The following is a 20475-nucleotide window of genomic DNA, read 5'->3' on the forward strand; positions in this document are numbered from 1 at the left end:
GTTAGCAGAGTGATGCTGTCTTCTTGTTTTCCATCATCACACAACACACGGACGTTCAGACATGATGAAACCACAGTTTTTCTGGTATGTATAGTATTTAGCCATCAAGGAAGGTATATCTACATGTTAACTCTACGTGTGTTAAATATCTACATGTTAACTCTACAGGTGTTCAAGAATCTACAGGTTAACCCTACACGTGTTCAAATATCTACATGTTAACTCTACATGTGCTCAAGAATCTACAGGTTAACCCTACACGTGTTCAAATATCTACATGTTAACTCTACATGTGCTCAAGAATCTACATGTTAACCCTACACGTGTTCAAATATCTACAAGTTAACTCTACATGTGCTCAAGAATCTACAGGTTTGTTGAGTCTTTGTTTCTAACTTGTACTTAAGAGTTGACATAGTTGTCCTTTTGTACTAATATTTCCGGCATGTAGATGAAGCTGATGAAGTTGATAGATGAGCAGATGGACGAACTGGTGTTGAATGATGCCTTCCTCTCTTCGCCAGCCGTGGACGGTATCATTCGCGCGGGAATCGATCCCGGGTCCCTGATCAACTACCGACTGGATGAGGATCGATCCCAAAACTCCATCCAGTCCCACTGGGGTGGGACTCAATCTTCCCTGGTTCCCTGGTAATTCCTATTTGAGTGGGAATCGATCCTGGGGTCCCTGGTCTGTTCTATACCATCTTTATCATTCAGTTTCTGCATTCAACTCTCAGATTTGCCCTTGAGGTTCGACTTCTCCCCCTCACAAAGCAGTATAAAGAGTCACTTCTCATCTTCTTCCCCTCATAGAGCAACGTAGTTTCGTAGTCACTTCTCATTTACTTTCCCTTCGAAATCATTTTGCCACTCCTGTCTCCCTTACGAGATAGAAAACGAGAATTCTCTTTACAATGACGAATATCGACCCCGAACCCCACCATTTTTATTTTTTCACACAGACCTTTATGGTTTTAATCTGAAGACTCTGTGTTGTCGTATTTTCTCTAAGAATTCTACATTCCATCACAGTCATCCAAGATCATCCCCTTTTCTAAACCAAAACCACAACGTATCCTATATGATCCGACGATGATATGTTTTATCATTCGTGAAAGTACAGGAAACCGGTTCTCATTGATATATAGTTTGAGTAATAATTGTTTCTTTCACGTCGGCTAGTGGTGGGTTGTGGAAGGTACGGAGGCTGAGTTGGCCGTGGGTGAGCCATTCATCTCCAGCTGTGTTGACGGAGGGAAATTGAGGTGATTTTTTTTTTGCTGATAGAGACAAACTCAACCCCTTGTGTCCTTCCTTCTTCCTGCCTTTGGGTCCTTCCTTCCTCATGCCCCCTTGGGGTCTTCCTTCCTCCTACCCTGGGTCCTTCCTTCATCCTACCCTGGGTCCTTCCTTCCTCATGCCCCCTTGGGGTCTTCCTTCCTCCTACCCTGGGTCCTTCCTTCATCCTACCCTGGGTCCTTCCTTCCTCATGCCCCCTTGGGGTCTTCCTTCCTCCTACCCTGCGTCCTTCCTTCATCCTACCCTGGGTCCTTCCTCCCCTCCTGCCCTTGGATCCGTCCTTTCTCCTACCCTGTGTCCTTCCCTCCTCCTGCTCGTGGGCCTTCCTTCCTTCCTCTACGTCGCCTCTTGCAGCGTCGGGGGTAAATATAGCATAACTCCGTCAGTTTGCTGTGCCTGTAAAATATTTCCAACTGGCGCCAAAAAAAAAAGAAGAAAAAAAAAATATGGCAGAAGTTGGCTTTACGTTCTACTGTTAGTTCGAGACTCTAGCTTTACGATGATCAAACGAAATTTTATAGTTAATTCATTACTAAGGGTGAAATTAATCACAAGATTAATCATAAGAATTCTATATCAGTAACGATATTAGAGGCACAGAGTAAATCTAATCTTCGTAGGAATTTCTAATTTTCATGACACATACTTTTGGCAACGCCATTGGCGAAATTTTGATTCAAAATCAGCGAACTTGTGAAGCACAACCTCTTCATCTCTGACGTAAACCACGACACGAGACCTGTTGCGCTAAAGTAAACCACGACACGAGACCCGTTGTGCTAAAGTAAACCACGACGCGAGACCCGTTGCGCTAAAGTAAACCACGGCGCAGGACCTGTTATGCTAAAGTAAACCACGACACGAGACCCGTTGCGCTGAAGTAAACCACGCCACGAATCCAGCTGCACTGAAGTAATCCACGCCACGAGACCTGTTGCGCTGAAGTAATCCACGCCACGAGACCTGTTGCGCTGAAGTAAACCACGCCACCACGAGACCTGCTGCGTCGAAGTAAACCACGCCACGAGACCTGTTGCGCCGCACCACAGCACAAAACCTGTTATGCTAAATTGAATGACAGCGCAGGTGGTGCTAAGACTGCAGACCCCACGCTAAAATAGATAGACAGACAAATAGATAAGCGGATAAATGGATGACTCAGTAGATAGGTAGAAAGAGAAATAGCCAGATAGATTTACAGATAGATAGATAGATAGGTGGACAGATAGATAGATAGATAGACAGATAGATAAATGAATAGATAGATGGAAGATAGATAGAAAGGTAGATAGATAGATAGATAGGCAGATAGATAGATAGATAGATAGATAGATAGATAGATAAAGATCAGAAAAAAGAAAGAGACACCAGTAAGATCTGATGATCAATATCATTACCGTTTAGCTCGAGAGCAATTTTCAGTTTCGTGCCTCAGCGACCTGCCACGCCACAGTGTGGTGAAAGCCAGCGAGCACAGCGTCATGAATTTAGACGTGGCATTGAGGAAGACGAGGGAAGGAACCCTTAACATGAGTAACAAGGAGAGAGGGAGAGAAAGAGAGAGAGAGAGGGAGAGAGAGAGAGAGAGAGAGAGAGAGAGAGAGAGAGAGAGAGAGAGAGAGAGAGAGAGAGAGAGAGAGAGAGAGTCAGGCGAAATCCCGTCCTCCAACGCTTTCTTAAAGTCCATCGTATTTTCTTGAAGTCATTGTGTGTTCTTGGTCAATAATTCATTTTCTTGAAGTCAGTATCTAATTCTTAATGTCAATAATACTTATCCTAAAGTCAATATGTTCTTTTTTCTTAAAGGCGATATTTTTTCTCTTAAAGTCAATAGTTTTTCTCTTGAAGTCAATATTTTTTTCTCTTAAAGTCAATAGTTTACCCTCTTAAAGTCAATATTTTTTTCTCTTAAAGTCAATAGTTTTCCTCTTAAAGTCAATAGTTTTCCTCTTAAAGTCAATAGTTTTCCTCTTAAAGTCAATAGTTTTCCTCTTAAAGTCAATAGTTTTCCTCTTAAAGTCAATAGTTTTCCTCTTAAAGTCAATAGTTTTCCTCTTAAAGTCAATAGTTTTCCTCTTAAAGTCAATAGTTTTCCTCTTAAAGTCAATAGTTTTCCTCTTAAAGTCAATAGTTTTCCTCTTAGTCAATAGTGTTCCTCTTAAAGTCAATATTTTTTCTCTTAAAGTCAATAGTTTTCCTCTTAAAGTCAATAGTTTTCCTCTTAAAGTCAATAGTTTTCCTTAGTCAATATTTTCTCTCTTAAAGTCTATAGTTTTTCTCCTTGAAGTCAAAATTTCTTTTCTTAAAGTCAATAATTCTTATCAGTAAACATCGGATCCTTTCGTTATTTTTGTTGTCAATTTTTTTTTCCTTTTTCCTGTATGTTGGAGGATCATAAACCACCTGGAGTTGGCCGGGCTGGGCAGGTAATGAATTCTGGGCCCGAGTTAAGGCTGCTGCCGGGAGAAAAACTTGTGGTGATAATAGAAATTGGCGGGGGAAGATATAGCAGGCAGGACGCCTCGCGTATTTTGATATCTATTTCGATTTTATCGTCGTGTTCAAATTTCGTTTCAGTTTCGCCCACAGTTAAAATAATCTTTACTGGACCACTTGTATCTCTAGAATATATATATATATATATATATATATATATATATATATATATATATATATATATATATATATATATATATATATTGGAAAGGATCACAATTGACCGAGTGATCAAGTATATTCCTATGTGTCCACGGGGTAAATGAAACACGATAAGTTGCCAAGTGCACTTTCGTGTAATAATCACATCATCAGGGGAGATACAAGAATGAAATATAACAGTCAGTTGATATACCTTCATCATTACCATATGTCACTTTGACGTCCTAGCGTTAAGAGAAAATAACCCGAGTTTCTAAAACATCCGGTTGTTGTTCTTGTTGTTGTTGTTTTTGTTGTTCCATAACAGTCCGGTTCGGAAGGAAAAGAGTCAAATTACAAATTAAGAGTTGACTTAGAGCTCACAAAATGAGTTCCACATAACCTTCGTTCTTCAGCATCACAAATAAACGTATGACTTAAATGGACTAGTTACTCACTCCCTCCAGCAATGACATCAATATTCCTAAATTGTTTCGCCCCCAGACTTTGCTGTTGCCGCCAGTCGCCGCGGAGGCATTAGTCTCTCTCTCTCTCTCTCTCTCTCTCTCTCTCTCTCTCTCTCTCTCTCTACCTCTCTCTCTCTCTCTCTCTCTCTCTCTCTCTCTCTCTCTCTCTCTCTCTCTCTCTCTCTCTCTCTCATTCTCTCTCTCATTCTCTCTCTCTCTCTCTCTCTCTCTACCTCTCTCTCTCTCTCTCTCTCTACCTCTCTCTCTCTCTCTCTCTCTCTCTCTCTCTCTCTCTCTCTCTACCTCACGTCGTCAACACAAAATTTCCCTTTCCCCCGAAGGAAATTCTAACTCAGATGAAAAAGAAAAAAGTTAAGGATGACTTAACTCAGAATAGTAATAATAATCTTTGGTATAATTTCAGATAAAATTTTTTTTTTTATCTCTTTTTTCTTCTTTTTTGTCTCTTTTTTTTGTTGTTAAAGGTCATCGGTGACCTAAAATCTAGGTTCAGTTATTTCTTTAAATTGATGCTTTATTTAAGGCTCCGAAAGTCGTAATATTAATCTTGTATTTAGTTGATCAGTACTAGAAACTGTAACAACCAATCATAAGGCCAGGAACTGTAACAACCAATCATAAGGCCAGGAACTGTAACAACCAATCATAAGACCAGGAACTGTAACAACCAATCATAAGGCCAGGAACTGTAACAACCAATCATAAGACCAGGAACTGTAACAACCAATCATAAGGCCAGGAACTGTAACAACCAATCATAAGACCAGGAACTGTAACAACCAATCATAAGGCCAGGAACTGTAACAACCAATCATAAGACCAGGAACTGTAACAACCAATCATAAGACCAGGAACTGTAACAACCAATCATAAGACCAGGAACTGTAACAACCAATCATAAGGCCAGGAACTGTAACAACCAATCATAAGACCAGGAACTGTAACAACCAATCATAAGGCCAGGAACTGTAACAACCAATCATAAGACCAGGAACTGTAACAACCAATCATAAGACCAGGAACTGTAACAACCAATCATAAGGCCAGGAACTGTAACAACCAATCATAAGACCAGGAACTGTAACAACCAATCATAAGGCCAGGAACTGTAACAACCAATCATAAGGCCGGGAACTGTAACAACCAATCATAAGACCAGGAACTGTAACAACCAATCATAATGCCGGGAACTGTAACAACCAATCATAAGACCAGGAACTGTAACACACCGTCTGTCACACTTCATATCACGTGATCATTACATAACCACTGTCTGTATTCCTGTATTCCACTGTCTGTATTCCTGTATTCCACTGTCTGTATTCCTGTATTCCACTGTCTGTATTCCTGTATTCCACTGTCTGTATTCCTGTATTCCACTGTCTGTATTCCTGTATTCCACTGTCTGTATTCCTGTATTCCACTGTCTGTATTCCTGTATTCCACTGTCTGTATTCCTGTATTCCACTGTCTGTATTCCTGTATTCCACTGTCTGGTTCCACTGTATTTTGTGTTTCTTCCATCACAGTTATGGCTGGTCGAGGTTTAATTATTCAACATAGAGAATGGGTTGAGGTTTTTAAATCGTTAATCGACAGTCAATTAGCCAGATTTTCATCCGATTGTCGAAGTATTGCGATTATTTTGTATTTCGCGAATGTACAGTTATAACCACATTAATCATTTTGATTCTGTTGGCTGGTTAGTGTTGTTGTTGTGTGTGTGTATGTGTGTGTGTGTGTGTGTGTGTGTGTGTGTGTGTGTGTGTGTCTGTGTGTGTGTGTGTGTGTGTCTGTGTCTGTGTCTGTGTCTGTGTGTGTGTGTGTGTGTGTGTGTGTGTCTGTGTCTGTGTGTGGCGAGTCCCTCGCCATATTGGCGTGTGCAGAGAAAGAGAGAGAGAGAGAGAGAGAGAGAGAGAGAGAGAGAGAGAGAGAGAGAGAGAGAGAGAGAGAGAGAAAGAGAGAGAGAGAGAGAGAGAAATCACTACCGCATGGAGATCATGTTCTGGCGAACCCTCCAGTGATCGCACGATACTCGCGGCGAACAAGGTATTTTTTGGCGAATGTCGCCAGCGGCTGATGACTGACTGACTGACTGACTGACTGGCAGTCAAGCCTCAAACCTCGTCTTGTCTTCTGACTGTTAATACCACACAGTCTGACTGTTAATACCACATAGTCTGACTGTTAATGAAGGCCCAAACTGACCCCAATTTCTTATGAGCAAGTCTCTTGATTACGACAAATGGCAAGGTCGTCAAACGACCGTCTGGTGGGCACCTTCATTAGAATAGAGTAATTAAGAAGGTCTCCCTCGCAGGAGTGAAGACACTGGCTCTCCCATCATGGCTTTTTCCCTCGTTCTCCAATAATTACATTTGCCTCCTCTTTCTTTGTCCTGGGGTCCGATCGAACGTGTTTCATTTGGCTGGCATCCACCTGACTCCAATAAGACCTAACAATGGTAATGTCTTTTTCCTTTTCATTTCCCTCGGAACCTAAGGGAGGCAAGGTCTACTGAGTGTCATGTCTGTGTACGACACTGAGATGGGATGAGTAGAAACACTGTCTGATAAACGAGGAATATTTGCAAGACGTTCTACGATGGTGACATTCATGTTCTCAGTGTTTAGGTGTTATGTTGTTATCATGTACCAAGACCATTGTGTAGCGTATGTGTGAGGACGAGTGAGCCCATGTGTACTTCTGTATCAATTTGAGGGCTTGAGTGTGAGGGGCTTTAATTGTTTGTGTGTATAGATAGATATGTAGATAGTGTTTGGGAAGCCTTAATTAGGGCATGAAGGTGCCGTCTCAGCCAACAGAATGTGGAGGTAACGAAGACAAACAAGGAATAACAAATGAACTCTAGTACTGGGATTCAATACCTTATAAAAGATGGAAAGAAAACAGCAATAAACGTTTTAGTTTGGCAAGACGAGACAAGACAAAACTTCAGGGTGTGTGTGTGTGTGTGTGTGTGTGTGTGTGTGTGTGTGTGTGTGTGTGTGTGTGTGTCTGTGTATAGGGGAAGCAGAAGATAATAACCCAGTATCTCTAGCAAGAGCTGCTGTGTGTGTAATTACTTCCCCAGGGTCAAGCTTGACGTGGGCGGCTCTTGTGATAAAGACACTCCGTTCTCAAGGGTGTACCATTATTGCCACAATCCGCTGTGTGTCTGTGTGTGTGTGTGTGTGTGTGTGTCTTTGGTGTACCGCCGCTCTCGAGGGGGGGGGATATATGTGTGTGTGTGGGTCGTGCGTGAAGTGGCAATAGCTGGTGGATAGTGTGGGACACACTATACGTATATCCAGCTGGCTGGTGTTATGAGGTCTGCTCTTCGAGTGCTGGTTGGGGGGGGGGGGACGATGGAATTAATTTCAGAAAAATATCATAATCCTCAGAATAGTCCCTTTGTTTAATATTTCGTACCGAATGAGAATAATATACGACCTCAGAGCAATACATAACTCGGACAATGACCTGTTCCATGTAGGTCGACATGAAGCAAACGTTTGCTCGCTCTGGCTACACGTGGAAGGCAAACGTTTGAACAGCTCCATTGTTGACTTTGTGGTAAAGCACCTTTCAGGGTGGGACACGGTCGCCGTGTTTGTTCCTTGCTAAGTGCCAGACGTGAGAGGCTTGGAGAAGCGGTCATCACGGTGGGGCCAGACACACAGACAGACATCAGACTAAATTCTTTCCTTGGGCTTCTAAAAGCTGCTAGACTTTCACACTGATGGAGGAAAAAGAAAAGGAGAGTTAGTCTCCGTTGATTAAATAAAACCCTTAGGAAAAGGCCTTAGACCTCAGGCCTTATTAAGGGTAAGGGGGCCCCACACTGTGACACCGGGAGTCTATTGACATTATTTTTCTTGCTGTGTGTTGTGGTCGCTGACATATAGATGGCGGAAGCGTCGGTGAGTTGCACCTTCGCCGTGTTAGACATCTGACTTGACAAATGGGTATGAATTACGAGTCTTAGTAGGCAAGAGGAGGATTAGCGTTCCGTGGAGGAAGAAATGGAGCCCCAATTACCGGGTAGACTAAAAGGTGAAGTGGCATCTTCTTGATGAAGGTGATAGATAATACGTCAGACGTGACAATGAATATAAAGGGGAGAAATGATGGTAATGGGAATGGAAACTCTTATATATTGAGAAGAATAATGGTGAGAGGAGTCTCCATATTATGGAGGGAGTAATGGATGATGATTACTCCTTAATGAGTGTCTGTTTATCTCTTCTCAGAGCGTGAAGGGGTGGGGGGTGACTTAAAGCGAAGTTACGTTTTCTAGAAACTTAAAGGTAACTTTTCCTCGATCATAATCACGTTGATGGTGTTGGGGGTCAGTTTTATGACGCTGCCAGGAGCTCATCTGTGTCCAAAGTTTAATGGAAGAAGATGATGATGACAGATGACTCTGTGTGTGTGTGTACTGAGCTTCTTATTATGATATTCTGGACTTGTTCATGATGACTACACCAGCCTGGCACGGAATGCGGGAGTGACCTGCTCTCTCCAACCATAGTCAACACCACATACCATCACCACCATCACCATCACCACCACCCTCACTATATGGCATGTTTCAGACGATCGACGCCATTCTCCAACAATATGCAGTACCACACATTATCACCACCATATTCCAGTAAACATACAACATCATGCATCATCACCAACACCACATACAACACACGAAGACCAACGCAACACTTCCAAACACTACACAACACCCATACACCGCACCCGCCTCACCCTAACACCACAAACAACACTCCCTCACCAACACTCCTCCATACCTGGACACTACAGACCTCCAGCACAGCTTCATATCTCACAGAGAGAGAGGTAATTCCTCACACCAACTTCATTCCCATTACCAGCCAAGTCCCACACACACACACACACACACACACACACACACACACACACACACGACGGCGACACAGCAACTGCGGCAGGAGTGTTATCACAACTCCCCAGGATGTCATCACACACACACACACACACACACACACACACACACACACACACACACACGCGCGCGCGCGCGCGCATATCAGCTAACTGACATGATTTTCTTTGCTTATGAAGTTATTTATTTGATGTTAGATGATGGGAGTTCTCTCTCTCTCTCTCTCTCTCTCTCTCTCTCTCTCTCCATCTACGCACGCACACACACAAAAGTACACATAATCATATGTACATGTTCATCCTCAGCACCAGGATATGTGGTGGTAAAAGTTATCGTTTGAATCTCATATAATTCTCGTAAGTCGATGATCAATATATGTAAGTATGTAACAAATGGGGGACTGGAGTTTAGATTCAGGACTAGATTTCAATGCAATTCCACATCATTGTCAAACTCACATCTTTCTTAACTTGTTTTCTGGATATCTTTGACCTTGCATCTATCTATCTATCTATCTATATCATCTATCTATCTATCTATCTCTCTATCTCTCTCTCTCTCTCTCTCTCTCTCTCTATATATATATATATATATATATATATATATATATATATATATATATATATATTCAACCCCAATCATCCCTTTCCTTCTTGTAATAGAAGAAACATATACTCGTTCTGATAGTAACTTCACCTATGACCGCATTTTTCCAAAGAAAAGATATATATATATATATATATATATATATATATATATATATATATATATATATATATATATATATATATATATATATCATCTACACTGATGTCCTTGGTGTCAGGGTCCTCAGGAGTGTGGCGACGAAAAAAGGAGAGAGAGAGAGAGAGAGAGAGAGAGAGAGAGAGAGAGAGAGAGAGAGAGAGAGAGAGAGAGAGAGAAACTTAAGCAAGTCATCCTCCCGCAGGAGGAAAGTTAAGAGAAGGAAGCCCCCGGGATATAAGGAAGTTCCCGTCTCTGTCATTAGCGGGCGAACGCGACCAACACTCATACATAATTCAGGGTGTCCACCTTCTCCTCCTCCTCCTCTGCCTTCACCCAGGTCCTGTATCCCACGAAGCATGTGGCTGGGTTGTGTGATTTGATGTGTGTTGTCATACAAATATTTCTCATATGTTGATGATATATGTGCGTGTGTGTGTGTGTGGGTGTGTGTGTGTGTGAGTGTGTGTGAGTGTGTGTGTGTGTGTGTGTGTGTGTGTGTGTGTGAGTGTCTGTGAGTGTGTGTGTGTGTGTGTGTGTGTGTGTGTGTGTGTGTGTGGGTGTGTGTGTGTATGTGTGTGTGTGTCATATAGAAGATGGACCCACAATGCATGGGGACACCTGGACAGTGACAGAGATGGGGAACATGTATGGACGAGATGAATTACATGTGGTCAGACGGCGTAGCAATACAGTCGAGACTTTATGGCTGGAGATACATCACTGTTGCCTCTGGAGGCGAGACGCGTCGTAATCATTCTCTAGGGCGACGCAGGACCGTGAAATACAAGCGGAACGAAGAGGAGGAAGCTAGGCACTTGAGGGGAGGAGCTGATCCCCCCAACTGTTATTACACGCTCAGTGTTTCCGTGGAGAGTGGCAGGGATGAGAGAGAGAGAGAGAGAGAGAGAGAGAGAGAGAGAGAGAGAGAGAGAGAGAGAGAGAGAGAGAGAGAGAGAGAGAGACGTATCATACCAGAGACGAATGTCTTGTTCCCGGAACCAGTCTACCTCGCCACTTTACATCACCCTTTGGCTCAAATAGTAATGTTAGAAATAGTTTACCTGGCCATATTGCTCAGTTAAGAGTGTTAGTAGCATAATATCTCACTGTTGCTCAGAGACAAGAGATCCGGCAGTACACAAGAGACCCGGCACTACACAAGAGATCCGGAAGTACACAAGAGATCCGGCAGTACACAAGAGACCCGGCAGTACACAAGAGACCCGTCAGTACGCCAGAGACCCGGCAGTACACAAGAGACCCGGCAGTATACAAGAGATCCGGCAGTACACAAGAGACCCGGCAGTACACAAGAGACCCGGCAGTACACAAGAGACCCGGCAGTACACCAGAGACCCGGCAGTACACAAGAGACCCGGCAGTACACAAGAGACCCGGCAGTACACACCTCTACACTCACCCATGTACTGCGGTGAGGTACAACTTACACAACAACCTTTGGCACTCACAACACTATAACCCTTATTGATACGCTTCATAAAGGCGTAAAAAAAAAAAAATCTGTTTTTAAGTCATTACTTTGACATATGAATGTCATTACCGGGTTACAAATATGCAAATTAACCTTTCCATGTGAAATATGTGCGTTCATAAGATTCTGACCTGCAGTATATTACAAACTTTATCACCGCGTTTTTAATCTAGAGAACATTCGTGTAATTTGCGCCAATAGAATGCTTCCTAGCGAATAAATTTGGCGAGATTTGCAGATCAGGTTCGGTGTGAGGGAAATATATATATATATATACATATATATATATATATATATATATATATATATATATATATATATATATATATATATATATATATATATATACGAGGACTGTTATCAAGATATCATCGTCTAAGGAAAGTCTAGATGGAGAAAATGTAATTTAGCAAGACGCAAGCCATGAGCATAACACGGCTACGTGAGCTTTGGATATGTAATCACCTATTTGTGATTACATATTTATATGACGTGGGGGAAAGAAATGTTTTGATTCGTTGCCCCTCCACACACACACACCCCAACCTCTCTTCAATCATCTCAACTGTGGTCCGTGTGTCTTTAAACATGACGTATGTTGTCTATGTTTACCATCGTCTCGTTTACTTTATTCCATTAATCTATTGTTCTTAATGTTCTAAAAAGGTATAGATTTTTATATCCTTTTTCTAGCAAGTGTCTTTCTTAGTGAAATGCCATTGACTCTAGTTCTTCTATCCTTACAGCTTTACAGTGTTCTAAAAGCTTTTCCAAGGTTGTGATCAACTCACCCCTCACTCTCTTCTCTTCCATGGTGGACAAATCCTTATAACCTTCCCTGTGACTCGGGTTGCAGATCTGCATGAAAAATAGTCCAAATACCTAAGTTTTTTTTTACGCAAATTTATTGCCCTTAGAAAAATACCCAAAAAAAGAATGTTTAAATACTTAATTGCCGTTTTTAAAATCCTCAAAGAATATTTCAATCCCTGATTCGTATTCAACATGAAAAAATAATCCTTATACTTAAAATAATCATTAAAATGATCATAAAAATAATCATAAAATAACCATTAAAATAATCATTAAAATAATCATAAAAATAACCATTAAAATAATCATTAAAATAATCATTAAAATAATCATTAAAATCATTAAAATACCCATTAGAATAATCATTAAAATAATCATAAAAATAACCATTAGAATAAGCATAAAATAATCAATAAAATAATCATTAAAATCATTAAAATACCCATTAGAATAATCATTAAAATAATCATAAAAATAACCATTAAAATAATCATTAAAATAATCAATAAAATAATCATTAAAATAATCATTTCATAATGCTCCAATAAGCCGATTGATGCCCAGTAGATTCGAAGCGAATAATTGCAGGATCTTTTGATATTTGATTAAAATTCTTGATAACCCTAAAACAATATTCTCAAGGAAGTTTACCACCCTAAGAATAATATCAATATTTCGGAGAATTATTACTTTCTTTTTTTTTTTCCCAGAAGACATTTCATTTCGAAAATGAAATATAAGTTAACGAATCACTTGTTTACTTCAAATGATAAGAGAAAGTAACTCATAATGCTCCCCCAAGCCGACAAATACACAAGAAATGCAAAGCAAATAAACACACAAAAAAAGATATTTTGAAAACGTAATCATAAGAGACTTAATTACAGGCTTTAATGACCCCTCCCTAATGACCGCCCGCCCCCCACAACAATATCGCAACCACACGTTCGAATACAGCATAAAAAAAAAAATAAAATTGTCCTCATAAGATAGTCCTTGTGCTGAGGTTTTCAATCAAGTCAATTTCTCTCAAATGATACCCAAAACTGCAATTAAAGTCATATCTCCTCCCAAATAACTTTTAGTTTGAAATTGAAATTATAATGAAACGTCTTGTTACTTGAAATGATCGTTGCAAGTACCCCATATTGCTTCTCCTTCCTTACAGATACGCAATAAAGTGGTCCCCTCCGGCAGTAGTGATGGCCAAGGTAGCGTTACACTGAGCAGTATACTAAGCAGGACACAGTCAGTAGCTGCTGTGGATGGCGGAGGGTTGGGTAGCTGATGTGGTGGATGGCGGAGGGTTAGGTAGCTGATGTGGTGGATGGCGTAGGGTTGGATAGCTGCTGTGGTGGATGGCGGAGGTTAGGTAGCTGATGTGGTGGATGGTGGAGGTTGGGTAGCTGCTGTGGTGGATGGCGGAGGTTGGAAAGCTGCTGTGGTGGATGGCGGAGGGTTGGATAGCTGCTGTGGTGGATAGCGGAGGTTGGGTAGCTGCTGTGGTGGATGGCGGAGGGTTGGAAAGCTGCTGTGGTGGATGGCGGAGGTTGGGTAGCTGATGTGGTGGATGGTGGAGGTTGGGTAGCTGATGTGGTGAATGGTGGAGGGTTGGATAGCTGCTGTGGTGGATGGTGGAGGTTTAGGTAGCTGATGTGGTGGATGGCGGAAGTTGGGTAGCTGCTGTGGTGGATGGCGGAGGTTGGAAAGCTGCTGTGGTGGATGGTGGAGGGTTGGATAGCTGCTGTGGTGGATGGCGGAGGGTTGGATAGCTGCTGTGGTGGATGGCGGAGGGTTAGGTAGCTGATGTGGTGGATGGCGTAGGGTTGGATAGCTGCTGTGGTGGATGGCGGAGGGTTGGATAGCTGCTGTGGTGGATGGCGGAGGTTGGATAGCTGCTGTGGTGGATGGCGGAGGGTTAGGTAGCTGATGTGGTGGATGGCGGAGGGTTGGGTAGCTGCTGTAGTGGATAGCGGAGGTTGGGTGGCTGCTGTGATAGATGGTGGAGGGTTAGATAGCTGCTGTGGTGGATGGCGGAGGGTTGGATAGCTGCTGTGGTGGATGGCGGAGGGTTGGAAAGCTGCTGTAGTGGATGGCGGGGGGTTAGGTAGCTGCTGTGGTGGATGGCGGAGGCTGGGTAGCTGCTGTGGTGGATGGCGGAGGGTTGGGTAGCTGCTGTGGTGGATGGCGGAGGGTTGGGTAGCTGCTGTGGTGGATGGCGGAGGGTTGGAAAGCTGCTGTGGTGGATGGCGGAGGGTTGGGTAACTGCTGTGGTGGATGGCGTAGGTTTGGATAGCTGCTGTGTTGGATGGCGGAGGTTGGGTAGCTGCTGTGGTGGATAGCGGAGGTTGGGTGGCTGCTGTGGTAGATGGTGGAGGGTTAGATAGCTGCTGTGGTGGATGGCGGAGGGTTGGATAGCTGCTGTGGTGGATGGCGGAGGGTTGGAAAGCTGCTGTAGTGGATGGCGGGGGGTTAGGTAGCTGCTGTGGTGGATGGTGGAGGATTGGATAGCTGCTGTGGTGGATGGCGGAGGGTTAGATAGCTGATGTGGTGGATAGCGGAGGTTGGGTAGCTACTACGGTGGATGGTTGCAAGGAAGCGAGACACTTGGCTATAGTGGATCGTGGCGTTGATGATAACACCACCAAGTGAACAGCCACCTGCTGAGTGTCGGGGGTGGGGAGTGTGTGGCTGGCGTGTGCTGGCGTGTGGCATACGACCTGGGGCCACAGGTCGGGTCGGTCCTTAACAATGAACATGAGCTGTTCTTATCTTCATGGATAACGTGTTGTGCCCCTATGTGTTCAGTGGAAGTAAGCACCTGTTTTACTGGACGAGGGAGTAAATTCACACTCATGGGGGGACCTCTCATGGCAACCACCATGTCTTTTTTTAAACTTGCAGGTTAATTGGGTCGTTGCGTCGGAGTAAACGAGTTTGCCACAGTGAGGAAGGATGAAACCACATGTGTTTAACACCTGCATCAGTGTCCTCAGTCTTGAACTGGCTCTCTCTCTTCCTCCCTGCTCACATGTGTTCTCTTGAGACGAGTTGTGTTTTCATGATATGATTTAAACTAAATTTTTTTTTTTCTATTGGTGAAATATGTCTTCATTAACTTGGAGGATAATGATTTTTTCTATTGTTTTGCTTTGACGGGGGAAGAAAAAACCCAAATCGTTTATTTATACATAACCAAAATATCTGACTGCGATTCTTTTTCCATCAATTTCATAAAAGTGCGCCCAAAAAACAAAGGCTCCCCAAAACACTTCACTGATTCAACAGACGAAACAACACTTTTCAATTCAGCTCTTTTTTTTTCCTCTCTCTCTCTCTCTCTCTCTCTCTCTCTCTCTCTCTCTCTCTCTCTCTCTCTCTCTCTCTCTCTCTCTCTTTTGTGTAGTAAAATGATAGAGAAATTCCCTCTCTCACAATATGACGTCAGAGATTGCGATTGTGAATGACTCATCCTCGGTAATGTTACCAAACCATCCTGCTCCTGGTCACCACAATCACCTCAGTGGAAATTGACTGACGTCTCCCTGGTAGACAGAGCCATGGGTTATACCCTGGAGATGGGAACACTGCTAGACCCTCAATGAGTGATGTTGGAACTGGTTATATGTTGTTGGCACTGGCTGTATGTTGTTGGCACTGGCTGTATGTTGTTGGCACTGGTTGTATGTTGTTGGCACTGGCTGTATGTTGTTGGCACTGGCTGTGTGTTGTTGGTACTGGCTGTATGTTGTTGGCACTGGTTGTATGTTGTTGGCACTTCTGGAGTGTTGCTGGCACTCGTCTGTTTTCTCATACCAGTCTATAAGTTGCTTTGATGGACATAACAATATGATGATATACTCTGGCCCATCACAAGGTACCAAATTGTGGGCTTGTCTCGTGCGAAACATGCATAACTCACGTTCGAAATGACAAAATAACATCATATATTCAAGGCATGAGAGGGTTCACTGCCCACCGGGTTATCAGGGAACTGTTTCAAGCAATGGATTTCTCTCTCGGTCTTCGGCTTCCTGAGAAACACTCAAATGACCCAAGAAATATCCTCCCAGTTCGCAAGCTGGAATTAGTAAGACTTATACGTGGTTTATAGAAGGTAGAAACTTTCTCAAAGAAAGGAAGGAATAATTCTCATCAATAAGATATTCTTTTTAATGTTAGCTGAGACGGCACGGGCAACTGTAGTCTGAAGTCTTAATCAAGGCCATGTTAATTAACGCTATATATATACATATACATATGCCCTGACCTGAGACAGGTACCTATTTCATTGACCAAGACCTATGGGTGGATGAACAGCTGGGTTGACTGTAGACCGATATCACGACCACGATTCGAACCTATGCCCTCGAACCTGGGCGACCAGTGAATGCGTCATGGACTTCCATGAGGATAATACTATTTCATAAATCCATTGGAAAGCAATGATGATAATGCTATGGAATCGCCGGATTGGTTTTCAGAAGGCTATGTACATAAAGGATACAAGCCTACGATAACATAGTTCAATCCTATTGACTGGCGTACAACAACTGAATTCCAAATCAAGAGTGAATGCAAGGTGTCGCGATATCCTGTGAGAGTCCTGTTAAAGGCTGTAGGAAGAGTCCTTAGCGTTGAGTCCAGTCAACCATGCACTTTGCAAGTCCTTACGGTGATGTACGGGGAGGGTCAACGGATGTAGGAGACTTTGTGGTGATAGTCCTGAGGTCCGCAGTCCATGGTCTGTGGGTGAGGTACTGCAGAGCGTCGAAGTCAGTGAGGTGTAGACTGTGGCAATGTCTATAGGTCGAAGGAGGTGGTGAGAAGCGTTGATTCCTATATCACGATAGAGCGTCCTGGGATACGAACAGTGGAGGAGGAGAAGTGGTGTGGCGAGAGTCAAAGAGGGTATTGGAGTAAATGAAATCCAACCATGATGTTTCGATGATGTGAATATATCATTATATCCAGATATGACATGGACGTTCCAGGCTTCTCTAAACACTGGAAAATCCAATGAAGTTCGTCTGTGAGATGACAGTCAATCATGCATGTGATGTTCGAGACCATATCGAGAAATATTAGATTTGGAACACACCGGAGTGTCAAGGACTTAAGGTGGATGTCCAGGGTCTTCTGAGGTAAGTCAAAGACCTTCAATTGATACCAGTGAGCGGCTGGTTTATGTAGGGGGGTCAGCAGAGGTTCTCGTAAATGGAGGGGTCCAGATTTACCAGCGTCTCCCCGTTACTACATGTGGTGTCGGTGCTAATGAGGTCAAGGAACGAACTGTTCATGACGATCCAGGCGATGTCACAGCCACAGGTGAGGGGGTTACCTGGGGGGAGGAGGAAGACTGGGTTACCTGGGGGAGGAGGAAGACTGGGTTACCTGGGGGAGAAGGAAGACTGGGTTACCTGGGGGAGGAGGAAGACTGGGTTACCTGGGGGAGGAGGAAGACTGGGTTACCTGGGGGAGGAGGAAGACTGGGTTACCTGGGGGAGGAGGAAGACTGGGTTACCTGGGGGAGGAGGAAGACCTGGATTACCTGGGGGAGGGAGGAAGACTTGGTTACCTTGGGGGAGGAGGAAGACTGGGTTACCTGGGGGAGGAGGAAGACTGGGTTACCTGGGGGAGGAGGAAGACTGGGTTACCTTGGGGGAGGAGGAAGACTGGGTTACCTGGGGAGAGGAGGAAGACTTGGTTACCTGGGGGAGGAGGAAGACCGGGTTACCTGGTGAGGGAGGAAGACTGGGTTACCTGGGGAAGGAGGAAGATTGGATTACCTGGTAAAGGAGGAAGATTGGATTACCTGGGGAAGGAGGAAGATTGGATTACCTGGGGAAGGAGGAAGACTGGAGTTACCTGGGAGGAGGAGGAAGACTGGGTTACCTGGGGGAGGAGGAAGACTGGGTTACCTGGGGGAGGAGGAAGATGGGTTACCTGGGGGAGAGGAAGACTGGGTTACCTGGGGGAGGAGGAAGACTGGGTTACCTGGGGGAGGAGGAAAGACTGGGTTACCTGGGGGAGGAGGAAGACTGGGTTACTTGGGGGAGGAGGAAGACTGGGTTACCTTGGGGGAGGAGGAAGACTGGGTTACCTGGGGGAGGGAAGACTGGGTTACCTTTGGGGGAGGAGGAAGACTGGGTTACCTGGGGAGGAAAAAGGGGGGGGGGAAAAAAGGGGGGAGGGGGAAAAAAAGGGGAAATTTGGGGGAAAAAAAATTTTGGGGGGGGGAAAAAACCCCGGGGGGGGGGAAAAAGGGGGGGGGAAAAAAGGGGTTTTTTTAAAAAAAATGGGCCGGGGGGGGAAAAAAAAAGGGAAAAAAAAAATGGGCCGGGGAGGAGGGGGGGGGGAAAAAAAGGGGTTTTTAAAAAAGGGGGGGGGGAAAAAAAAAAATTTTTTGGGGGGGGGGGGAAAAAGGGGAAAAAAAAGGGTTTAAAAAGGGGAAAGGTTTTTTTTTTAAAAAAAAAAAATTTTTGGGGGAGGAAAAAAAATTTGGGGGGGAAAGGGTTTAAAAGGGGGGGAAAAAAATTTTTTTTTGGGTTTGGGGGGGGGGCCGGGTTTGGGGGGGGGAAGGGGGCCCCCGGGGGAAAAAAAGGGGGGTTTTTGGGGAGGGGAGGGGTTTTTTTGGGGGGGGAAAGGGTTTTGGGGGGGGAAAACAAAAGGGGGAAGGGGAAGTTTTTTTAAAAAAAAAACCCCCCCCCCCAAAAAAATTTTCCCCCCAAAAAAAATTTTTTTGGGGGGGAAAAAAATTTTTTTAAAAAAAAAATTTTTTTAAAAAGGGGGGGGCCGGGGAAAAAACCCGGGTTTTTTAAAAGGGGGGGGTTTTTTAAAAAAGCAAAAGGGGGGGGGAAAAATTTAAAAAAAAGGGTTCCCCGGGGGGAAAAATTTTTCCGGGGGGAAGTTTTTGGGGGGGGGGGGGAAGGGGGGGAGGGGGGGGGGAAAAAGGGGAAAAACCGGGCCCCCGGGGGGGGGGGGCCCCGGGGGGGAAAAATTTTTTGGGGGGGGGGAAAAAGGGGGAAAATTTTTTTTGGGGGGGGGGGGGGTTTCCCGGGGGAAAAAAACCCTTTAAAAAAAAAAAAATTTTTGGGGGGAAAATTTTTTGGGGAAAGGGGGGTTTTTTTGGGGGGGGGAAAAGGGTTCCCAAAAAAAAGGAACCGGGGGGGGGAAAAATTTACCAAAAAAAAAAAGGGGGCCGGGGGGGGGGCCCGGGGGGGGGGGGGAAAAAATTTTTTGGGGGGGGGGAAAAAGGGGGGGGGGGGTTTGGGGGGGGCCGGGTTAAGGGGGGGGGGGTTTTTGGGGGGGGAAATTTTTTTGGGGGAAAAAAGGGGTTTTTGGGGGGGGAAATTTTCCCTTTGGGGGGAAAGGAGGGGTTTTTTGGGGGGGGAAAAAAAGGGGGGGGGGGGTTTTTTTTAAAAAAGGGTTTTGGGGGGGGAAGGGGTTCCAAAAAAAAGGGGGGCCCCCTTTTAAAAAATTTTTTTTTTTTTGGGGTTTTGGGGGGGGGGGAAAATTTCCCCTTTGGGGGCAAGGCAGGTTACGTAGGTCCTCCAGGTGAATCCTGCTGGCTACAGGAGATGCGATATCCTGGCTCACACCTAGGAATATAACCAGTAGGACACTGTAGCTGCAGGCGACCGTCATATTGTGGTGGATGGTGCAAGGGGGGTTTCAGTGGTGGTGGTGGTGGTGGGGCGGGGGATCTGTTGTTAGATGACGAAGGTGACCAGACACTTGGGTGCCGTGGATCGTGATGATACACACAGTGCCTCTGGTGGTGATGATAGTTCCAAGTGAACTGACATCTGCTCGGTGTCTCTGCAACATTGTACCTGTGGGAGACTCCGCTGATTACGTTGATAGTAGCACCCGCCACGTCTTGCTAGTGTGTGGACTACCGCTGGGGCACAAGTAGGGTTCATAATGGTCCTCACATCTTGCTGGTGTGTGAAATAATCCAATACCTTATGCAATTCCCCCTTTTGCTCCTCTCCTCTGACTTAATCAATCTATAGGTAACTCCCCAACCAACAAATCCCCTGTTTTGGGTTTATTTATCTCTTCCGATT

General features: G+C 44.3%; 1 protein-coding gene across 4 annotated transcripts in view; it reads right to left on the minus strand.

The window, feature by feature from the left end:
• The window catches only part of LOC139766928 (uncharacterized), a 166100-nt gene that overhangs the window by 48219 nt on the left and 97406 nt on the right, over positions 1-20475 (minus strand). The gene's annotated exons all lie outside the window — the stretch shown is intronic.

This window comes from Panulirus ornatus, chromosome 58, assembly GCF_036320965.1.
Source record: "Panulirus ornatus isolate Po-2019 chromosome 58, ASM3632096v1, whole genome shotgun sequence".
Lineage (NCBI taxonomy): Eukaryota > Metazoa > Arthropoda > Malacostraca > Decapoda > Palinuridae > Panulirus > Panulirus ornatus.